Genomic DNA, 22,363 nt, shown 5'->3' with positions numbered 1-22,363 from the left:
GGAACACTATCAGGACACTGGAAAGTCTATTCTTATCTCACACCAAAATGGCACTTTGGGGAAGTACATATTATTTTCTTAAAATAGGACACCCTTTACAGAATGGAGCAAGGAAAGAAAAGTTTAGCCCACTGTTGGTGTAGGAATATCGAACATTCAATATCTGTTTTTAATCAGCTAAGAGAAGTATATAAATACAAATCTGTGCTAATATGATAAAATGAATTAGGCCCAAGATAACTATAAGAGATAAAGACTTTAAGAAGCAAACCTAGGGGCTGGCCCCGTGGCCAAGTGGTTAAGTTCGCGCGCTCCGCTACAGGCAGCCCAGTGTTTCGTTGGTTCGAATCCTGGGCGCGGACATGGCACTGCTCATCAGGCCACGCTGAGGCAGCGTCCCACATGCCACAACTAGAAGAACCCACAACGAAGAATATACAACTATGTACCGGGGAGCTTTGGGGAGAAAAAGGAAATAATAAAATCTTTAAAAAAAAAAAAAAAAAAAAGAAGCAAACCTAGCAAGCAACAGTATGGGAAGGTTCAGCAAATACTAACACACAGGGAAAAATATAAATTCATTTACATATAGATGGGTTCTGTATTATTCGAATTTTTCAAGATTAAAAGTCTAAACATCATTATAAACAATTGCTTAATAGTATCTCCTTTCCAATTCAGAAACAGCTAATATAGCACACAAGCTATTACACTTAAAGTAGAAATTCAGTTCAGAAAATAAGTCCAATGACATTTCATAAATAATATCCCTTAGCCATCTCATTCTGTTCACATCATCTAAAATTAACTCTGGGGGGGAAAAAACACAGAAATATAGAAAATGACAAAAACTGCTTCACCTAGTAGATAGTGAAAATATAAAAATGAAAAAGATTTTTGCCAGTTTCCATTGGGTATGATAATTAAAATGCATATCCCCATGCCCAACCAAAACACAACATGTGTTAGCAAGAATCCGCTTAATGAAGCTCATTGAGCAAACAAAAGGGTCAGTGCTAAACGGAAACTGGATTGTTACATAGGCTCCCACAGCACGATAAAGAGAAATAAAACAAATTAAGCACTTTTTCATCTTCTCTAGCTTGTAATAAGAAAATTGGTATGCCTATATACATAAACGAACTATAGCACAACTGAAGAGTAAAACTGTTCTTAGAAAGAAGAAACATATCCACAACAAGATCCCTTGGAATTGGAGTTATTCCCACTCCAACGGACTCACAGAGATGAGGAAAATCTCTCAGTTAAGAGCTCTAAGGGACTTGAGACCTTTCAGGCAAAGACGCCAGGCTGGTCACTGCTAGAGACAAAGGGAAGAGATGCAGCAAGCAATATTCTAATCAAGGAATTCCCAATAAATGAGAGTCTGCAAAATCAACATTTAAATGCTAACTCATCAGTGCTACTTCAAAATAATGGCAGATGCTCATTTCTTCCCCAAAACGTAATCAAAGATCTATTTCCCTATCAAATACCAGCTGGCAAAAATAATTCTCAAAGTACAAATTGGAGGAAATTAATTCAGTACCACTGATCTCTGTGTCAACATGAATTAAATGAGTGCAATAAAAGGAATAAAATAATCTCCACTTCTGAACTGTGAGAGCCACTACATTTTTTGGGCAATATATACTGTACCTCACCTTCTGACATCATTCCATTATTGCCTTATACTGTTACCTAAATTGGGGTGGGAAGATATATTTACCTTTCCAGTGTGTATGTCATAATTTCTGGACTAGATTGTAATTCCTTTGAAAAAGGAAGGTAGGTTAGATGTTTCTTTGTAATTTTTCTAACACTTTGCATACATGAAGATAGATACATATTGGATGATCTGATCTACTGCTTTTTAACAGAAAGGAAACCTCTCAGCAAACAGAACACAGGGAAATAAGGAAAAGAAAAAGACACCAGCAAAACAACCATCAGGTATTGGGGCAGCTGAACTTTCTATATTGTTCTACACGGAAAAAAATTTATTTTAAAAATTTAAAAACACTTAAAGACAGTAGTTGCTTCAGTGACCAAAACTTGGGAAGAAATCTAAAAATCAGAAAGGACAAAATACAAAGCAGTCTTGCCTCACTCAGGATTTTAATATTTACCTAAATGGAGACAGGCACATAAACTCTTACCCAGGCCTTCCACCTATCAGCTATTTAACAAATATCTGCAGAAATGAACCCCCAGGGTCAGAGATCACGCTGAGGCCTGGTTTCTGGAATCACAAAGATCAGAGAACCCTAAAGTAACCAAGAGAACCAGCCCTCAGGTCTGGAAGTCAGCTTCAATTATGAGAGACTGTCATTTTTTTCTTGAATGTCACTATTTTCTTTAGGGCATTTGGGATATTAGAATGAATGTGGCAATAAACCATTCCTTTTCTTGCTGCCCTGTCTTGTGAAGTCTACTTAAATTACGCAGTCTAGCAATAAATAGACATAGATATATGTACATGTATACACAAACACATATACACACATGCATATAGATACACCCATGCATATATACATGCATATATATATATATATATATATATATAAAACTACAAGTATGATCTCTTATAAAAACTTAAATTCTGCATCTAAGAACCAACTCCCTTCTATCTGAAAAGAGTGAGGGGGTTGGAGGAGATAAATGCAACAGTCTCTATGGCAATTTCTCCATCAAAAAAATAACAAATAAGTTTTCTAGTTTTAATTATTGGCAAAATTAGCACTTGGTTTAAAAAAATTCCATCAATGGACAACCCATGTAGGAAATGATATTGATAAAAACAAACTCAATATATTTTCTTAATAAAGGGATTAATAAAATCATTTTATTAATTTTAAAACATTGAAAAGATTCCTTCAGTTCACAATATTTTTCATACAATTCAGTCATGTGGGGAAAAAAAGAAGAAAAACTCTCAGCCATATAGTTCTTTTTTTTTGCGAAATGTACTTTGCAGTTTGATAACAAAGAGCTTTACTGCCAGCAACTTGGTAAACCCAATAATCTTCGCAGAATACAAAGAAAAGAAAAAGTGAAATTCTCACATCCCAGTGCAGGAAGAACATGTTCTGTTTTGTTTTGGGGGGTTTTGTTTTAGATTAAAATTAAAATAGTGGATACCAAGAGACAGAATAAGAGGACTCAGGATTAAGCACAGGATAAGGAAATTCCTTTTCCAGCAGCATTTCCCAAATCTGACAAAAATCAAAGCAAAATGGAGTGTTCCCTCTATACCTTTTCCATGTAATGTTTTAGTGCTCACGAAATGCCCCAGCAGCGTCTGGCCCTGAGGAGAGCCGCACAGTAAAACTGAGTCCTTTCTCACTACCTGGATCTTGATGAATCCTACATCACTGTACCTATAAGAGAAGCAAAAACCCCAAAGAAGAGAAGGCAAATCTCTTCCCTTCTGTGCCAGGTAACAGCTTTCAATTATTCTCTCTTATCTTTCCCAAATAGAAAGTGGAAAAAAAAAAAAAGACACAAAAATTATAACCTAGGCTATTCTCGGAAAAATCTAAAGTGATTGGAATGAACACACACACACACACACACACACACACACACACACTCACAGAAGACAAATCAATGATGCTCGGAAAGCTCCAGGGCAGAATTCAGTAATAAAGCTGATGCTCTCCACTAAGGAAATTAATATGCTGCTACCTCCAGCTGAATATACGCCGGGAAAATTAAAAATCTAAACCAAAAAATAAAGCATGAGTTGTCCTGAAAAAATGCTAGCCTTACATTCCCTAATCAACTCCTAACTCCTAACTTTAACTTCCTGAGGGAAGTTAAAAGGAAGTCGGCCTTCACTTACAGCTGGAGAGAGGAAAGAAGTGAGGCGGACTTAAGATGGGTGAGAAGGACAAAGGCTAGTGGGCTGCTTCCTTTGAATGTCCACAACTTCAGCCTAGCCACCAGCAGTAAGTCAGGAAAGCATGGCACAGTATCAAATTGTGGCCCTCTATTAATTTCTGACAGGCGAGGAGGAAACAACAATCTTCTCAAGCCACGGGAACATAGCAATTACATCAGACCTAATTCTCAACTCCACCGAGGAGATATACTTAACAATGACACACCATGTCAACGTCATGCACCGTTTCCACCTTTGGAATATGCAAGTTCTCCTACAACAAAGCCATCTTCTCCAGGATACGGTCCCCCAGCCAATAGCTTCAGAGGGGGTTTTCAAACTTCCAGGGAGGAACGCTGGTACAAGACAATCAACTGGGGTATGGAGAAAAAAACTGAAGCTTCCATTTGTATCTATTTATTATGGTTTCCATTTTTGTAGGCTTGTAAAAAATATATTACTATGGTATTATATGTATATATTTTGTAGAAATATTTATATAATGTACATGTGTTCTCAAATTTTTTGGAATGATAGGGTGAATTGGTCTAAAAAAAGAGACTAACTACTCCAGCATTCAGGCAGGCTGACTCTACATATTTGTGTCTGCCAAGAGTAAGTAATGGCAAATATGGCTGTAATCAGAATGGCCACCATCCTGACGTATCCCACTCTACAACTGGCAGAGTACTGTTATAAACATTACCCCATTTTGACTTATCACAACGCTATGACACAGCAGGTAGAGGGGGTGCAATCCCAATTTTTAATAGTTGAGAAAACCAAGAACTGGAAAGAACCTTCTGAGGGTGACTGCTGCTTCGGCGTCTCCCCAGCCTGCTCCTCCACTCCTCCACTTCATTTGCCTCAGAGGTTTGTACCCTTGAGATAAAATTCACCCCCTTGAGGACCCTCAAGTGGTGGAGAAAACCAGTAAGATACATTCTTCATGAAATGACAACTTGGTATAGAGCCCTTTCCCTGCGATTTTCACAACCACATGACCATTCTTCCTGCCAGATGAAAAACCAGATGAAATCACAAGTGCCAGTCCCTCAGTCAGAAGAACGAGAATTTAAGTAGAGAAAAGAATCAACTACCCACTAAAGAAAAAGCCACAATCAGAATTCTACAGGTGGAACACATTTCTACTCACTGGGCACAAATATCCTAGTATCAGATCAATGCCAATGACAGAGAAGGTGTTCCTCCATGCATCCTCTTCTTCTTTGTATTTGAGAAGGAGACAAAGTTGAGAGACAAAAGGCAAGGGAGGATCTTTACGTTGGCCTTAGGACCCCTCAGAGTGTCTGTCTGTCTCTCTGACACTCACTCTCTCTCTTATATCCCCAACTTTTTGTAAAAAGAGAGACAAAAGAATTATTTAAAGGCTGAAAACTTGCCCAAAAAACAACAAGAAAATAGGTTTATCTTCTAATGCCATGAATTGTTCTAAGTCAACGACTTCTATTTAAATGACCTGCTTTCCTTGCTGTTCAGTACCTATTAATTTTCCCCAAATCCAGGAAGTTATTCAAATCCATTTAGCATCCAAGCTCATTTGTCCCTAATTGAAGCATTTCTAATCAAAAATTCTAATGTGACCCTTTTTTCATTGTAAAGGAGCTGCAGAAACAAGATTCTCAAGCCAAGCAGCCTGTCAACGTGAGATTTGTTATGAAAGACCAAAGGAAAGCATTGCCCCCGCAATAAACTCCACATACTCTTTCTGTGCAAAAAGAAACATTCAATAATTTTTGTTAATTTCATTGCAATAAATATGTCACGTTATCAAAATTAGGAATAAAAAGCCTACTCAGAAGTAATTCAAAGGTATTGTGCATCACATAAGCCCTGAATCCTAATGCTTTCAGCAGCCACATTGTACTTAGTCTAGGAAGGGTGGAGACTATCGATGTTCGCAGAACAGAGATTTCTTTCCATTGTCCTCTTTTCACAAACAGTGTGGTTCAGTGACTACGCCAAACACTGATCTCAGAGGTTCTGTTTCAATACGTGGCTTTGTAACCAGCTCTCCAAAGTGATCAAGGTGAGGTGTTTGATTTGCACTGGCTTCAGTTAACACCTCCAAAAGATGAGAATGACAGACGGCAGTGTTGGTCAGAGTCTGTAAAACATTCCTGATCCTTCCATTAGCCAAGCACCAGGAGGGCCAGTAGAGCTCTCAGCTGAAATGCAGACACAATGTCTATCAAATAAATCTGTAATAAATTCTGGGACATATTTACCAAAGTCAAACACACATTCATGCACGAGGTCCACAGAATTTTTTCCTTCTGTTCAATCAGTCTCATCAAACAGTAGATAACCATAGTGCAAATATTTCCTAAACTTGGGGTCATTTAACCTGCCCTCTCTTTTTCAGCCCCCCTGGCATACCTTTATCCAATGTTCACAGTGGGAGGGGAGGCTGAGATGGTCTATGTTTTTAGGACCCTGGAGTTTCCTAAGGAGCATCAGCCATGATTAAGAAACATTAAGGCTAAAAACTCAGTTCTTCACAGTTTATTTATATTAATGATGTGATTGCTACATATTTCTAAATAAACAGAAATGTTCAGAGGCTCTTCTCTGGGACTGAGGGGGTGGTCTTCAATCCTACTAGTTCAGTTTAAGACCACCAATGTGGCCTTTAGAGAGGGCCCTGCTTTCTAAAGCACACAGTTGTAAACAGCAACTGGTTGAAGGCCTAATTAGCATTAAACAGGCCCCAGGAATGAACAACAAGATGACAAGGGTCACTAAACTAAAGAAGAGGTCAAGCTACCCCAGTCCCACAGGACAATGCCCAAGGTACCCATGCAAATTAGGGAAGCTGCCCAGGCATGTAGGGGATGAGCAGCAGCACTAAGACCTCAGATCCTCCTTTCACTTTCCCCTCCTAAAAAAGAAAAAAAGGAAACAAAAGAAAAGAAAACCAAATGGCCCACTTCTGCAGTGCAGCATGATACGTAATTAGCAATCACTTCTGTCCCGGAGAAACAAGAAATAAAAGGCAGCTAAGAACATCGCAATGGCAACCAACAAGAATTACAGAACACAATTAGCATCTGTGTTAAGATGGGCAGCGGTTTTCTCCCACAACATCCCAGTATTTCCACCACAAAGAGGAAATCCGTACAACCAACTGCCAACTTGTTGATTTTTTTTCCGTTGAAAAAAATAATACAGAGCAAACTCCACACACATACGCTATTCAAATATGACAAAGAACCCCTTTCTCAAAATGTACTAAAGGACTGTTGGTTTTTCCATTCTCCTAGCAAGAGAAACTCTTCCTTCTTCAAATTACTGCAAGATAACTGCAGAAATTTGATTAGGAAAAGTTTGAGAGAGATATTTGCAGCATTCTGAATCCTCTTACTTTTGATCTGATCATCAACCAAGACCCCTGCCCTGTTTTGATTCGGGTTTTCTCTTTTTTTCAATCTTGCTTTTGTTCATATCTAACTTGAGAAAAGTTTCAGCTACTCTGAATGAGAACAGACTTTATATCAGCAATAAGTTATTTAAGGTCAGAAAATATTTATAATTACAAAGGCAAAATTTTTCCAAGATAACTCAAAAAGAAACAGAAGTTCAGAAAACTCAAAACGAAATCTAGCATTCATTATTCTAGCCCTACTTTCTAAAATAGAAAGCTGTCTTTGTAACAAAAACAAATGAGACCTAATCCTACCAAGAAACTCTTCCTCCAAAGAGACTGCAACTTAAAAACAAGTGTTTGCAGCCAGAAAGCCCATTAAGTCTACTAAAAAAAAAAAACTTCTGATATGTTGAGAAATCAATAATATAAATCAATAATAAAAAAGGAGGATAGAATATTTTCATTTAAATACCTAAGTACATTTTGTGTCTCATGCATTCTTTAAAATTTACCTCTGAGAAGACAAATACATACTTACCACAAAATTGAAAGTGTTAGCTCAAATTTCTCACAGGGCAAATAATACTTTTTTCTGTTTATATTTCTAGGAGACTTTTTTTTTTTTTGAGGAAGATTAGCCCTGAGCTAACTTCCGCCACCAATCCTCCTTCTAAAAGACTTTTTAAAAGCACGTTTCCTAACAGTTCTCAATCATTCCACTTGACTGGTAAGGAGTGTGTAAACTAACTTTGAGAACTTCTCTGATACAATGCTACTTACTTATGCTTTTTATATATTCATATCATAAGGCATCAGTACAGTACAAAGACTTCATATCCTGTATTCAATAATATCTACATAATATGGACATTCAACAAAACAGGCGGTGATTGCTGTCAAAAAGCACCAGAGTCTGATATTTTGGAGAAACTAACTCAAAGCCATCTACTCTGTATTTCTCACAAAAAGGATAAAGTATTTTATTGCTCTTTGAAGCTGAAGAAAACTGTTTGTCTTAGGTGTTAGACTAGTCAGTTAAAACTCATTTGATTATGAAAATGAGCAAAATATTCTCATTCACTCTAAGATTATCCAAAGCAGACAAGTAAGCAGCAGCATTGCATCAAATACTTAAGGCAAAAGTTTAAAAAGCAGATATTGGCCAAAAGCTCATATTTTCCTTTGCTCAGTTCATTAACAATCTTACAGTGGGTGTGGATGTGCTAAAAGGCAAACAGAAAAGATTGAGAGCAGATAATTAGTAGAAATAATCTTTCCTGTAATTAAATATTTACAAATAAATGGTACAGAAAGGAATCTATAAAACATCCATCTTTAAAGAAACAACCCCTACTCTGGAAGTAGAAATCTAATCGATGAGACTCCATTAACGCTGGAACTCTGAGATGTAACATCATAAGAATGTGGCTATTTTGTCTAATTGCTTATGCTAAGTGAAATTGCTAAAACATCCCATCTATTATCACATCTTTACTATTCTTGATCACAGTCCAACTGATACCCACTAGTATACACTTTCCGAATAACAGAGAGATTAATCATAAGCTTACCCTGGTAGGTTTTACAATGTTCACTGTGCCCTGAATATCAAGTTTCAAAATTATAATAAATGTGAGTTACATGTGAAAGGCTTACCACATGAAACATTCTTATTTGCTATCCTCTATGAGTGACTACATTACAATAATCTATTTAATAGATCCTGTTTGATACTTGACATCCCCTGCCTAAATCCTTCAGTATCTCCCCATTGGCATGGTTACCATAAGCCCATGAGCATCAGGCCTTTGACAACCTTTCCCATCTCAGTTCCCATCACTACCAACACCATCAGCCAGGCCTGCAACCATTGCAAACTTCCTTACACCTTCTACCTTGCCCTGCTTTTAGGCGTCTCTGCCTTGGCTCATGTTATGCTCTGTCTGGAATGTCCTTCTCTGCCACATTGTTTGCCCGGAGAGCTACTCAGCCTTGAGGTGTCAGGCTGTGCAAGAATTCTTAATCGACTGACAGTCACAATAAAAAGTACTCTCCAGTTTAAAACTCAGCAAGCTGTATTTCAAACTTCTTCAGAAGGATGAAGCTGAAGAAGAGAAAAGACTCTGGATAGACCTAGAATGCTCAATATTTAATAATGTGCCCATCATAGCTTTCTAGGCATGGCTGGGGGATAATGAAACATCATAAGACATCGCCTCTCCTCTTAAGGTATGCAGAATATTGTTGGGGAGGTAACACTATTGTACACGAAAAAAAATAGTAGACACTAACAAAATTTGACCAAAAACAAGAGATTGGAATAATAATGATGAAGATTATATAGTATTTTATATTTTATAAAGTAATTTCCATATGTTACTACATTTAATCCTTGTAAAGAAAGGTAAAGAAGTGATTTACATGATACCCAACTTAATGAAAACAAAATCGCGTCACAAGGTTATACAACTCTTCCTAATGATGGATATGGAACATGATTCGAGGATATTACTATAACTCATTGTCACTTCACTTTCTCCTCCATGGTACAACCCCCACAGAGAAAGCAGGCAGAGGAAAGGGGCTTGGATAGAAGCTCTGAAGAATGGCAAGCATCTTGACAGGTAGAAAGGGGGAAAACAGCTAAGTCACGATGAAAAATAATGGAAACAGAATGAACATCAACAATTTGAGAGCCAGTGGAGACAGAGATCTGCAAGAGCAAAAACTTCAGCTGGGGAGTAGGAAATGGAGCTAGAATGCAAAGAGATGCAAAGGCAAGAAAAGGCATTTGGAATGAGATTGTATATAAAAGTTTGCAACCGGCAGTTTCTAAGCAAGGCAACATCAGATTTAAAGAATCTAAGAAAGACATGTTAAATGGTACTCTCCCAAACGTTTCACTGGGAAAATCCTTACTAGGATTCAATAGAAGTTTAACAGTTCAGCAGCTGGAGAAACTTGGACTTGGACACATAAAAGAAAGGAACATTCTGAAGCCTCTGTAAAGATGGCCACAAAACAAAAATAACCGCATCCTCTAAAGATTCCTTTTAGAAAACACACAGTATGGGAAGACGATATCATTCTTAGTGCATTTCACTTTAATCCCTTCGTTTCACTGCCTTGCTGTATCAATAGAAATGTCTTAAACAGAAAAAAAACTTATTTAACCTACCTCAGTAAGCAACCAAGTTCTATATTGACTGCTACAAGTAGAAGAACCATAAGTGCCCCTTTTCCAAGAAAATCCGAGTTCATCTGTGTTGTTCTAGTATAGTTATTAATCATGTCTCCTTTCAATCTCAAAGGGGTCCCAGCTTGGACGATAAATGATAAAGTCATCCTAGCTATAACATACTACAACTAACAAAGCAATCTCAAGGCTATGACCAGAGACTTCCTCTTACACAATCCGAAGGGGCACTATTCACACTGAAATCTACAAATATGACGCCCCCTAGAGTTGTGTCATACGCACAGTGGAACAGGCGACCATGGAGATGGCTGCCTCCTACTTTCAGGGCAATTTAAGGTATACTTTTAAAGATTGTTTAACATGATACACATTTGTCCAGTAGATTTTAGAGTCCAAACTAAATCCCCAGCAGAAAATGAACAAAAATAAAATATGCAGGTGACCCTAAATCCAGTACACACCCAGAGTGGAAACAGGATGCTGTGCTTTCTCACTCCCTGGAAACAGTTACAGTACCCCACCATCTGGGAATGCCCAGGAACCATTAGGAAGGCCTATGTTGGCTGTTTCCTCTCTTTGCTCCATGCTATGTTATGTTTAACATATGTATGTTGAAAAAGAACCCAAACATAAAGCAGGCACTATTGCAAATGCTAACACGAATAAGCCAAGAAATTCCTGACATACATTAGCTAGTATCGATATTTATGTATGTACCACTAGAAACTCAATAAAAGTTTTCAATTCAGTGGGATGCTCTGTACCTATACATACTTGATTTTCTCGGTAAAACCAGAAATTGCATTTTATGCACACACTCAGACAACCCATTTCCAGTCTTTTCCTAAATTATGTTTCCTCTTAAAAGGAAAGAACACAATCCTCTCAAAGAATGAAAATCTGCCAAGCCAACTAGAGACTAAAGAAACTGAAAGATTATAAATGTGTCAGAGAAAAATCAAACCAAGCGTAAAAGGAAAACAGGCTGAATTTTGTCTCCTTCCACTAGATATGACTTGGTACATTTACATTCCCTACCACAGTGCTATTGAAAAAGGAAGAAATATGAGCATCATTATATATCGCAGCCTTTTATTGCTACTAGAGACTAAGGCAGGCCTCAAGCAGAACATTTTTATTCTCCAGTAAAAATATTTTTCTTTTTGAGATTGCAAAAATTTCAGTGACCATTATTAGTTACCTAGAACTCCATGTACTTCATGAGGCCCGAAATCAGCAATAATAACTTGACTCATTCTCTCCGAATACTCCTTTCAGATGTACCTCTCACACAGTTTACTCTCATGGACCCTGACCCCATGACTCCTGAGCAGGGCAATCCTGATTCTATTTCACGCAGGCCCTAAAATACAGGCAGCCCCTGCTTTATTTTCCCCTTGTGATTAAGATTTTTAATTAGGAACAAAATAAATCCTAAAATAAAACCGTGCTTACTAATGGCATATTGGTGTCAGTCTTACCAATGACAAGACTCACAATTTATTTGAAAGTTGAATGGAAATCAAGTAGTTGGTTTGCGGCAGAAGCAGCTTCCTGTTCCGTGATATACTTTTCCCATTATTTCTTTAGAGAAGAACATTCAGTTTGGGCAGAGACCACGAATACTCACAGACTGTTTCTCAACACCTCTGGTAGCTGGCTGAGGCCATGTGATCAAATTCCAGAAAATGGGACGGAGTGGAAGTGATCGGGACAATTACCAGCTTCTGCCCTTGAAAAAAAGTGGTGCCATCCACTCCTTCCTCCACAGTACTGCCTGGAATGGAGACATTATCCTGGAAGGCATGGCAGCCATCTGGGACATGAGATGAAAGCCCAGACTTGAAGTCGGCTTGAAGGAGCTCTACAGCCCTAGACAGGAATTTTTATGTGAGAGAAAAATGAACTTCTATCACACTGAGGCTACTGTTATTTTGGCATTTTTTTATAGCAGCAACAATCTATAAATTGAGGAATAAATCAATTTATTCTCTTCATTCTCTTCATTGGTCTTCATTTTTGAGAAAAAATAGGGGAAAAAGGTAAAGATATCCTAGATGAAAGAGAGATTCTTCCTAACCATTGGCAAGACAATATCAATTCTAAAAAATGTGCAATTTCTACATTTAAAAAATACATTTACGTAGCTATTATCACACCAAGGAATTACTCTTTTCGTTCTGACACAGAAAATCTGCCCTAAAATTCTCATCTCTGAAATTGTGAGGAAAAAAAAGGTAACATCTGCTTTAACAAAATGGAAAAGAAAAAAAAAAAAAAAGACTCCAGGGACTACTTTAGGACTCAAGCATTAATATCCTGGCTAAAGAAATACCCCTCTTCATTTTGCTGTGGATAAATTACATGCTAGACAAATTTTCTTTAGTCCTCAAGACACAAACCACTACCTAGGAAACTCCAACAGTCCAAACAGTATTAATTATTTATCACAAATCAACATATATTTTATCACAAACTGCAATACAATCAAAAGAACATGAGGTTGGGCAATAACAAATCATTGTCTAGCTTTTGACTGTATATAATTCGAAACAAGACTCTAAAACTGCCAAAAAGACATAGAAGCTGGGAGTCGCTGGTGACAACCAATATAACTAATTCAGGAATCACTGCGAGGGGAGACAGGTGGGACAAAGTTTAGAAGCAGCAAAACAACATATAACATTTTCAGTCGGGTTCAATTTTCCCATCAAAAAAATATGACATATAAATTACATGAAGGAAAACTATAAACCACACATACATCAAGATACCAAACCACACCTAAAAACAAACAAAACTTTCTTTCAAACCTGTGTCAATAAAGAACTACAAGGACAACTTCCTAAAGTAATTAGTAATTATCCTGCCTCTTTCTTTTATACCTAGGAAAGATATCTCCACCTCCCCAACATTGCTTCCCAGTTTGTATCAACAGCTGAGCAATTCCACAGATCATTAACAAAAACAAGCACCCAATATAGAATTAGAATAGTTGTAAAATTCCAGAATTTCTTGGGAAAGTAGTACTATTTGGCTTAGCTTTTGATTCTTGGGGAAGAATTAAATTTATTTGGGGTGGGGGGTTCAAGGGAGAGAGGAAATCCTCTAAGTTAACTATCCACTGTTTACCTTACCTTTCTACCTCCTGTGATGATGAAAACTACTTCCTATGTCTACCATCAGAAGACAGTAGAACTGTCAGTAGAACTTTCCGGAACAATGGAAACATTCTGTACCAGATAACCGCCAGTCAACAGAGTTTAGTGAACTCCAGAAATGTGGCTAGTACCTGTGAGGACTGAATTCTTTATTTTATTTTCATTAATTTTAATTCTCACAAGCAGCTAGTGGCTTATCATATTGGCTAGCACAGGTCTAGATGGCGCTCCATCCCCACGATCTTACGAGGCTCCACTCAAATGCTGCTCCAAGAGTGAAACGTTTCCAGATCCTCTAGCCTAGAAGGTAGACCTCTGTCCTCTGCTATGCTCCAGTAATTTAAATATACATAGAGAAGTTGCATGGGGTTAGGTCAGCACATAAGGCAAAAATTTGGTTTAATCAAAATTACTTTTAAGGATCCCTTACAGGGGCCAGCCCCATGGTCTAGTGGTAAAGTTCGGTGCACTGTGCTTCAGCAGTCTGGGTTCAGTTACCAGGCGCAGACCTACACTACTCATCGGTGGCCATGCTGTGGCCATGACCCACATACAAAACAGAGGAAGACGGGCACGGATGTTAGCTCAGAGTGAATCTCCCTCAGCAAAAATAAAAAAAGAATCCCTTATAAAGAAGATCAGTAATTCCTAAGTCAAGTCTGATGAGGATTATTTTAGGCTGGTTACTTTTAAAACTGCAGATGAGAAGGAGGGTCTGAGGAGTGGAATTTGCTTGCCCTTTGATGAGAGACATTTGCATTTGTGAAGGAAGTCAACTCTTAATGGGGAAGGCAAGAACTTAAGTTATTTACTGTCTGGCAACCTCATGTAAGTGACCTCCCCCCAACATCCTCCTTCGTCTTTAGCTGAAGATAATATTTAAGTGGTGGCTTCTGCCATTTACTTAATTCAGTTTGATTCCTATCTAAAAGTTACAGGACCACCCAATAACCAGAACCTACCGGCACTGATACCATTTTAACAACTCTTTTTACATATTCTTTCCTTTGTCTTGTACAGAGATAACTCACATACCTATGCCTTAAATTTAGCCTTACTCTCCACCCAGGTTTGAAGTAGCAGCTCATGCTGCCCATGGGTCCTGTCCCCATGCTATTCCATACTATTCTCTAAATAAAAGAGCACTACTGCCAGACCTTGAGAGTTCAAGAAATCTTTCTTTTGACTCCTCGGCTCAGTGACCCCGCATCAAAGTCTAGCCAGTTTTTCTCCCAAGGTGGAAAACAAGCTCTTGCTGGTTCAGTTAAACAGCAGTGCAGTAGCAAATTTGTATTTTTTTTTTTTTTTGGATTTTTTTTTTTTTTCCTTTGTCTCCCCAAAGCCCCCTGGTACATAGTTGTATATTCTTCGTTGTGGGTCCTTCTAGTTGTGGCATGTGAGACGCTGCCTCAGCGTGGTCTGATGAGCAGTGCCATGTCCGCGCCCAGGATTCGAACCAATGAAACACTGGGCCGCCTGCAGCGAGTGCGCGAACTTAACCACTCGGCCACGGGGCCAGCCCCGCAAATTTGTATTTAAAGAGCCAAGACATAAGCAGAATTCACACCTAAATATTTCATTGACAGCAACAGAGGGAAAGGCACAATGTAAATGAGACCAACAGTGGGAAAGGAAGATTCGCTTGCCCCATATCACACTTATTCTGGTGCAAACATGGATGCAGTACAGGCAGAACCCACAGAATAGCACCTCTTTCTCTTTTATTCTCTACTGCTCCCCTCTTCTGCTTACACACCTTTCTTCCTTAACTATCTATCTCCTTTCTGGCCTCCTCTCTCTCTCTTTTACAACCATTTTAGATATTTCAATTCATGTAAATGAAAGGTAGGTATGATGGAATTCCACTAAAATAGGACTTACCACTTTCTATTGTTCATTAGCTATTTACACATAACCTCTCTGTCCTACTCAACTATTCATCTTTGTCTTACCCATACGTCAACAATTTGTATTGTCAAATGCAAAAGGATTACATTTAAGCTATGCTACTATTTGCTCTTATTTATAATAAAATTTAGGACTGGTTTGAAAGCAAGGGTACCAAACTCAAAGCCTTCAGTGGTCAAATAGGTTTGAAAAAATAAAAGGTGCCCTGTCTAACGTGTGACAGCCATTACTCAGTCCCTGCTGGTGACGCCACATAGTGACGTGAGGCCAGGGCTGCCAACTCTTTCAAGTTTTCACGAGAAGCCAGAAACTCAGGCGTTTATTTGAAATCCAATTTATAAATGTTTAACTTACTCAATTAAAAGGGAAAAAAAAAGATAGTGCATACACCAAACAAACTCTTCCAGCAAGATCCTGCAGGCCACGGATTTCTGATCTCTGCCCTAAGGAATAAGTGCTCTAGGCAAATTCACTGTTCTTGCTTCAAACAATCTTTCCAGTGCACCCAGCCAGGAATGCTCTGATGGAAAAGATATTTAAGTTCCTCGCTCTGGGACAACTTATGTTTTGATATGGCAGCCAGATAATAAACAAGAAAACAAATTAATGCATTAATTAATTTTATTATCTAAAATTAATTAATGTTAGATAATCATAAAGGTTACAGCTAAAGTAAAGCAGAGCGATTCGAGAGCGATGGGCTCATTAAGATTAACTGCTTAGGGTAAATGAATCTCTCCCTTGGCTTTTCTTATACAAATGAAAGATAAAATTACCTCAAGGGAAGGCTCAGGGTGGCTATTTTCAGGTCAATGATTGTGTCTATTTACCTTTCTTTGAGAATTAACATATCCTCTTTTGTAAGGTAGACTCTGAAAGAAAGTTACTGAAGCCCCAAACAGACAGAAAAATCCTGCTGACCTAAAACAGAACACTCAGTTCCTCTAACATTCTGTAATAGAGCAAAAGGTATCTGAAAATCTGAAACTCTAAATCTTTCAGAAACTCTTCTAAACCATGGGCCGAGAGCTACTAGAAACAAATCAATTCATCGAATGCATATGTTTAAGAAATTTAATTGCCTACCCATTTACTGCAGTCATATTATATTAAATGGGATACTAAATTTCACAGACTGGAAGGTTTATTATTTCCTAGGTAAACTCAAGTAAAAGTGACAATTTGACTTGCAGTTACGCATTTTATTAAGGGTATAATAATAAATTACTCAAGGATACTTAAGTTCTAATGGGATTCACAGCCACACACAAAATTAAACTCGTAGTAGGATTTTATACTTAGGGTAACAAATATAATTTTCAGTAAAAAGTCAGAACATAGGCATCTTGGTTTGTCAGATTTTGAGAGAATTATATTAAAAGAAAACAAACCTCAGATCCATGAAAGTAAGTGTTCTTACATCACCTCTCACTTTTATGCTCCAGAAACATCTAGGGAAGATGATGGCTTGAATATATGCAACTTCTGGATCATCATCTTAATTGTTCAGGAGTTGCACTTAACTTCTCCATCTCACATTACATCGCTATTAGAGTAATACTGCCAGACTCTGCGGCCCCTCCACTGGTCCTCCTGAGAGGAGACTCACAGGATGAGTTAACTGGGGACTGAGCTGGGCACGGGTGGTTCAGTCCCTCCCTGGCACTCCTTGGATCCACCTGTTTGCAGAAACTGCAGATTTTGGAATGCTCTCTAGGCACACAGCAGCCAGGCCCACTCTGTGCTAGGAAGAGAAGGTCTCTGATTGCCAGTGCTGCTTGCGGCCAGGTGTGGAAGCCTTGTTAAGAAAAAAGTATTTGCACTCCCAACTGTCACCATCTATGCCACATTCAAAACAGCTTATTGGTAATTGAGGAGCATGATCTCCATTGATTTTTGTACTCTCTCCCACTTGGTTCTGATCCCAGACACACACAAAAAACGATAGGCTTTCAGAACCTCAACTGTAATGACCAATAAACATACAACTGTAGAAAATCCTGCATCAACACTATAAACTGACAAGCAGCCCTATGAAGATGTGAAGAACTTCGAGGAATTTCTCCTGATATACTGCATATTGAACCTAATTAAAAAGACATTAAGGGCCTAAAGAACTAGCCACACCACCAGAAAACTACCCAGCATTGAAGGAAGTAAACAAAGCATGGTTGGCAGAGTTCCACTAATGCACCTTAATTCGCAGGGTTGGGAGCGGGAAGTGTGGACAGGCCATGAGAGATGGACACACACTATTTAGCATAACGCAGAGCGCCCATGTTACACGGCCCACTAGTCACACAGCCTCTACAACATGCAGAAAAACAAGTGTGTTAGGGTCTTTTCCTTCTCTAAAAAGCTGAAGTATCAGAAAGGAGTAAGACACAGCCATTGCAGAAACCTGGTACTGAGGTCAAAGCAAAAACTCAGACACTGAGTGTGAATTCTAGCACTACAGATACATCAAATGGCAGAGGGAAAGACAGAAGACACGAAACGCCTCTGTCTGACTTTGTAGAGATCCATCTTCCTTCCTGCCTTCCCCTTTAACTTCTAGGACCTTCCTGTGGTGTTGATTTTTATCAACGGGCACTCAGCACAAGTTCTGTGAGAAGGAGCCTCATGGTAATCCTGCAGGAGAGGGAGATAAACTCCAGTTTTGAACAGACTTCTCCATTTGTAAAGAAGACTTAGCAGAAAAAAAAAAAAATGAAGTAACTTTAAAACATACAATAATATGAAGAAAAACTTATTTTTAAAAAACAGCTATTTCAGGAAACATTATTAAACTCACCACTGTGTTCTCAATACAATTTGAGAAAACATGGCCTTGATGAAACAAGAGATCTGAGAAAATAGAATGAGATTTTGTAAAAAGCAGGAGAGGACTAGCTGAGGAAGGAGCAGAATTTCAAGGTAGTTGTGTTTCTTTAGGAAATACTTCACTGAAACTGGAAATTCAATAGCAGAATTTAAATCTTCATAAGAAGAAAACAACAGTAGAATCAATCGGTAGAAAGCAAATTTCTTCCATCCCAAGGAAAACACAAAGAAATATCAGATGAAGAAGAAGGAAAAGCTAGGTAAGGAGTAGAAAGAGCAGAAACTGATATACAGGTAACCTTACAAGGGCAGAAGAAATGAGAAGGAAGAAAATATCAAACATTTGTGGGGAAGAAACTTCCAGAGACTGATGAAAAGCTGAAGGACTCAGGACAAGGTAATACTAAATACTGGGCAAAAGTAATGAAAATTGACCCAAGTATAGCCATATCCTAGTTCATCTTTGAAACGTAATAATTTTTTTTTAAACAAACTTTTTTTTTTAAGATTTTTTTTTTCCTTTTTCTCCCCAAAGCCCCCCAGTACATAGTTGCATATTCTTTGTTGTGGGTCCTTCTACTTGTGGCATGTGGGACGCTGCCTCAGCGTGGTTTGATGAGCAGTGCCATGTCCAAACCCAGGATTCGAACCAACGAAACACTGGGCCGCCTACAGCGGAGCGGGCGAACTTAACCACTCGGCCACGGGGCCAGCCCCTGAAACGTAATAATTTTTAAAAACTCCCAAAATGATCATCAGAAAAATTTAAAAACTACAAAGGAGGAAAATATCAAACTGGCTTCAAACTTTCGGAGCAGCTAAGGGAGCAATATCATAACTCAAGACTAACACCTCTCACAAGTTGTTGATTCATGATTGAAAACAGAAAACAACAACAGATCTGCAAAGGCCTTACAAGTTTGTGTGTAAAGACACTATTCAGACACATACAGGGCCGATATAATGATGAAAAAATATGTAGCTTTTGTAAATGCTGTCATAAAGGGGAATGCAAAAGGCACAAGTAACTTCTAAAGAAAAAATGTAAATTTATGAAAATATAAAAAGAAGCAATAAGAATAGGCCAAAGAGAAATAGAGAGAGAAGAGCAATAAAAGGAAGGTAAAACTATGTAAATATTGTCAGCTCTAAAAGAGGCTATCAATGTATCTCTTCTTATAGTAATGAATTAATGAATAGAAAAATACATGCTCCTGCTCTTTAAAATCTTAAGGTAGGTATTACTGGAACTAAACAAGATGCATTCCTCTCAAATAACTTAAAAAACAAATACTATCAACAGCATCAAACTACATGAAAGCAGAAGATACAAAGATACACTCTATAAAAGACACAAGATATTTGTATCTTTTATGTGTCTCTTACGTATCTCATATGTGACATATACTCCCATATTTAAAGACAGTGTCTTAGAATGAAAAGATAAAATACAGGGAAAGATACACACACTGACATACACATGCAAAAAGATAAGTGGGGGGTGTCTGTGTATGTAGCAAGGGAAGAGAGGAAGCAGGGAGGGAGACACATACATACATACAATCTATTCTATGACCAAAGGTAAGGACTGTGACAAGAATGTCAACACAGGACGTTCGAACATTACTACAATCTGTGGAGTAGGCATTATCCCTAAACGATAAATGAAAATCTGCAAATTAGAGAGGATTCATGTAAGCAGAAATATATAATAAAAGAGAAATAAATGTTAGAAACATAGGGTAGGAAATATTAACATCTCTCATTCTTTTTTCCGTTTAAACAGGCAAAAGAAATGAACATTCAGGGAACTTGAATATTACAATTGATAAGGCTGCTTTAATGAACATACATTAAGTTCTACACTCTATAAAAGGTACACCTTTCACTGTTAGGCAGTATTTTTTAAATTAATCCTGTATTAGAACAGAACAAAACTTCAGCTCATTTTAAAAAGGGAGCCTTTCTTTTATCAAAATGAATTGAAATTATAAATTTTAAATGTATAAACAAAAAATTTGTAAGTTACATATTACTTTACTAAATAATAAAAATAAGTCAAAACTAAAAAGAGAGACCATTAGAAAATAATGATAAAATTAATACTCATGCTTTGCTGCCAAGTAGTAATGCGAGGCAAATTTATAACAAAATGCTTTCATTTCTAAGTGCTATAATGTAGAAAAAGTTCAATAAGCATTCAACTACGTAAGTTGGAAATATAACAAAAAATGAACAAAGAGATAAAAATCAAGTCAGAAATTTATCAGAAGACAGAAAAACCACTATAGACCTGACCAATACATCTAAGAGCAACTGTTATGAAATAAAAGTAGATGAAAAAGAGAACCCTCTAGATTAGCAGTTCTCAAAATTTATTGCACTTGCAGATTACTTGGAGAAATTATTAGAAACATACTGAGTCAACTGCAAGGGATGGTGTCAGGACTATTCACCTTAAACTAGCACCCCAGTGGTTCTGATTCCTGGGGTCTGAGGACAACTCTTTGAGAACTTCAGAAAATGTTTTATACCTAGCTCAAGTCCATCAAAGATAAATACATAAATAAAAGGACTCAATAATAAGAAGGAAACACAAACAAAAACATGACAAAGATTTTTCAAGTTATAAGAAAACACTATTCACCATTTTAACCTAATAAATTTTCAGTACTCAAAGACACAAATTACTCTTCAGAAAAAAAGAAAAAAGAATGATTAAAAAAGAAAAATAGAACTGAACATATCAATAGCCACAAAGGCAACACATAAAAGGTTGTCAATGAAATACCTTCTAAAGAGAACCAGGCCAATGTAGTTACATAGAGAAAAGTCATACAAACCCAAGGGACACATATTCATGTCATATAAAATGTTTCAGAGAACATAAAAGCTTCCCAAATGATACTGTGATGCTAGCATAATCCTGACAAACAGTTTCAGAAAAGAAAACCGCAGTCTAATCTCACTCACAAAAACAAGTACAAAAATAACTACTTGCAAATAGACTATAGCAGTGTATTAATATATCACCCTGTACTTACGTTGATTTATTCTCAGGTGTAATATTCACTTAGTTATAGGAAAATTATTAGTGTAATTCTTTACATCAATATGTGAAGGCAGAAAAATGGGTAACTAAACATTTACCTATTTTTTTTCTTTTAAATAGAGGGTGTCTGTTAAAGACAACAGAATGGTAACATTTTATTTCCCTCTACTCTCTCACAAAACCCCAGTGAAACATCAATGAAGGGATTTTTTTAAGAGGTATAAACGCTCAAGGACATTTTGTTGGAAGACCACACTTCGCCCATGGACTCACAGTACCTTTCTGTATCACAGTATTTAATCATTCACTCAATAATAAACATGTATTAAAGTTTAGTCTGTGTCAGACAGTATGTTAAGTGTTCTTAAATTCTCTCCTTCCCCCATGTAGATTATTAGCTCCCTAAAATAGGTACCCTGTCATCATATTCACCATTTTCTCATTCTCGTCATGTCATTGGGGCTCAAAAAGTATTTGACAAAAAAAAAAAAAAAAGGAATGAAAGAAAAGTTAGGAAGACTCTATCTATTAAAAGAGAAAACTCAGGGAGAGGAGAGAGCCAAGATGGTGCCGTGAGTAGTCCTCTTTGTCTCTCGCCCTTCGAGTCTACAATTATTTGGACACTTATCGCTTGACAAAGGATATCCAGACAGCATCTCAGGACGTCTGAGACACCCACGCGACTATACATCGGAAGGCGGATGGACTTTCCTCCGGGAGGATGTGGAAATAGGTGAAGGCTCTCCGACCCCGACGGGCAGCCTAGTACCCGCAAGCGGCTTTCTTCCAACGGACGCCCCCAGAGGATCCACACACATCTAGGGCAGGAGCGAGAACACAACAGAGGAGCGACGGTGGAAACAGGTGACCAGAACCCTACCTAAACCCCCCGCAATTACTCCTAAACGCAGAGGGAAACTTTGGAGTTGCACACCTTAGCCCGCGGGGA

The 22,363-nt window shown here is 37.9% G+C and overlaps 1 protein-coding gene across 5 annotated transcripts in view; it reads right to left on the bottom strand.

Annotated features, from left to right (window-relative positions):
* TMTC2 (transmembrane O-mannosyltransferase targeting cadherins 2) overlaps positions 1-22,363 on the bottom strand; it is a 390,871-nt gene that overhangs the window by 297,209 nt on the left and 71,299 nt on the right. Inside the window, exon 1 of one of the 5 annotated variants that reach the window (XM_070600500.1) lies at positions 13,608-13,664. The exons of 3 other annotated variants lie outside the window; for them this stretch is intronic. The gene's annotated coding sequence lies outside the window, so the exon portion shown is untranslated. Of the gene's footprint in view, positions 1-13,607; positions 13,665-22,363 lie in introns of those variants that run through there. One more of the 5 variants, XM_070600502.1, reaches the window with a different exon arrangement.

This window comes from Equus przewalskii, chromosome 29, assembly GCF_037783145.1.
Source record: "Equus przewalskii isolate Varuska chromosome 29, EquPr2, whole genome shotgun sequence".
In the NCBI taxonomy this organism is placed as follows: domain Eukaryota; kingdom Metazoa; phylum Chordata; class Mammalia; order Perissodactyla; family Equidae; genus Equus; species Equus przewalskii.
Note: the sequence above shows the minus strand (reverse complement) of the source record. Positions and strands in the feature narration are given on the sequence as shown.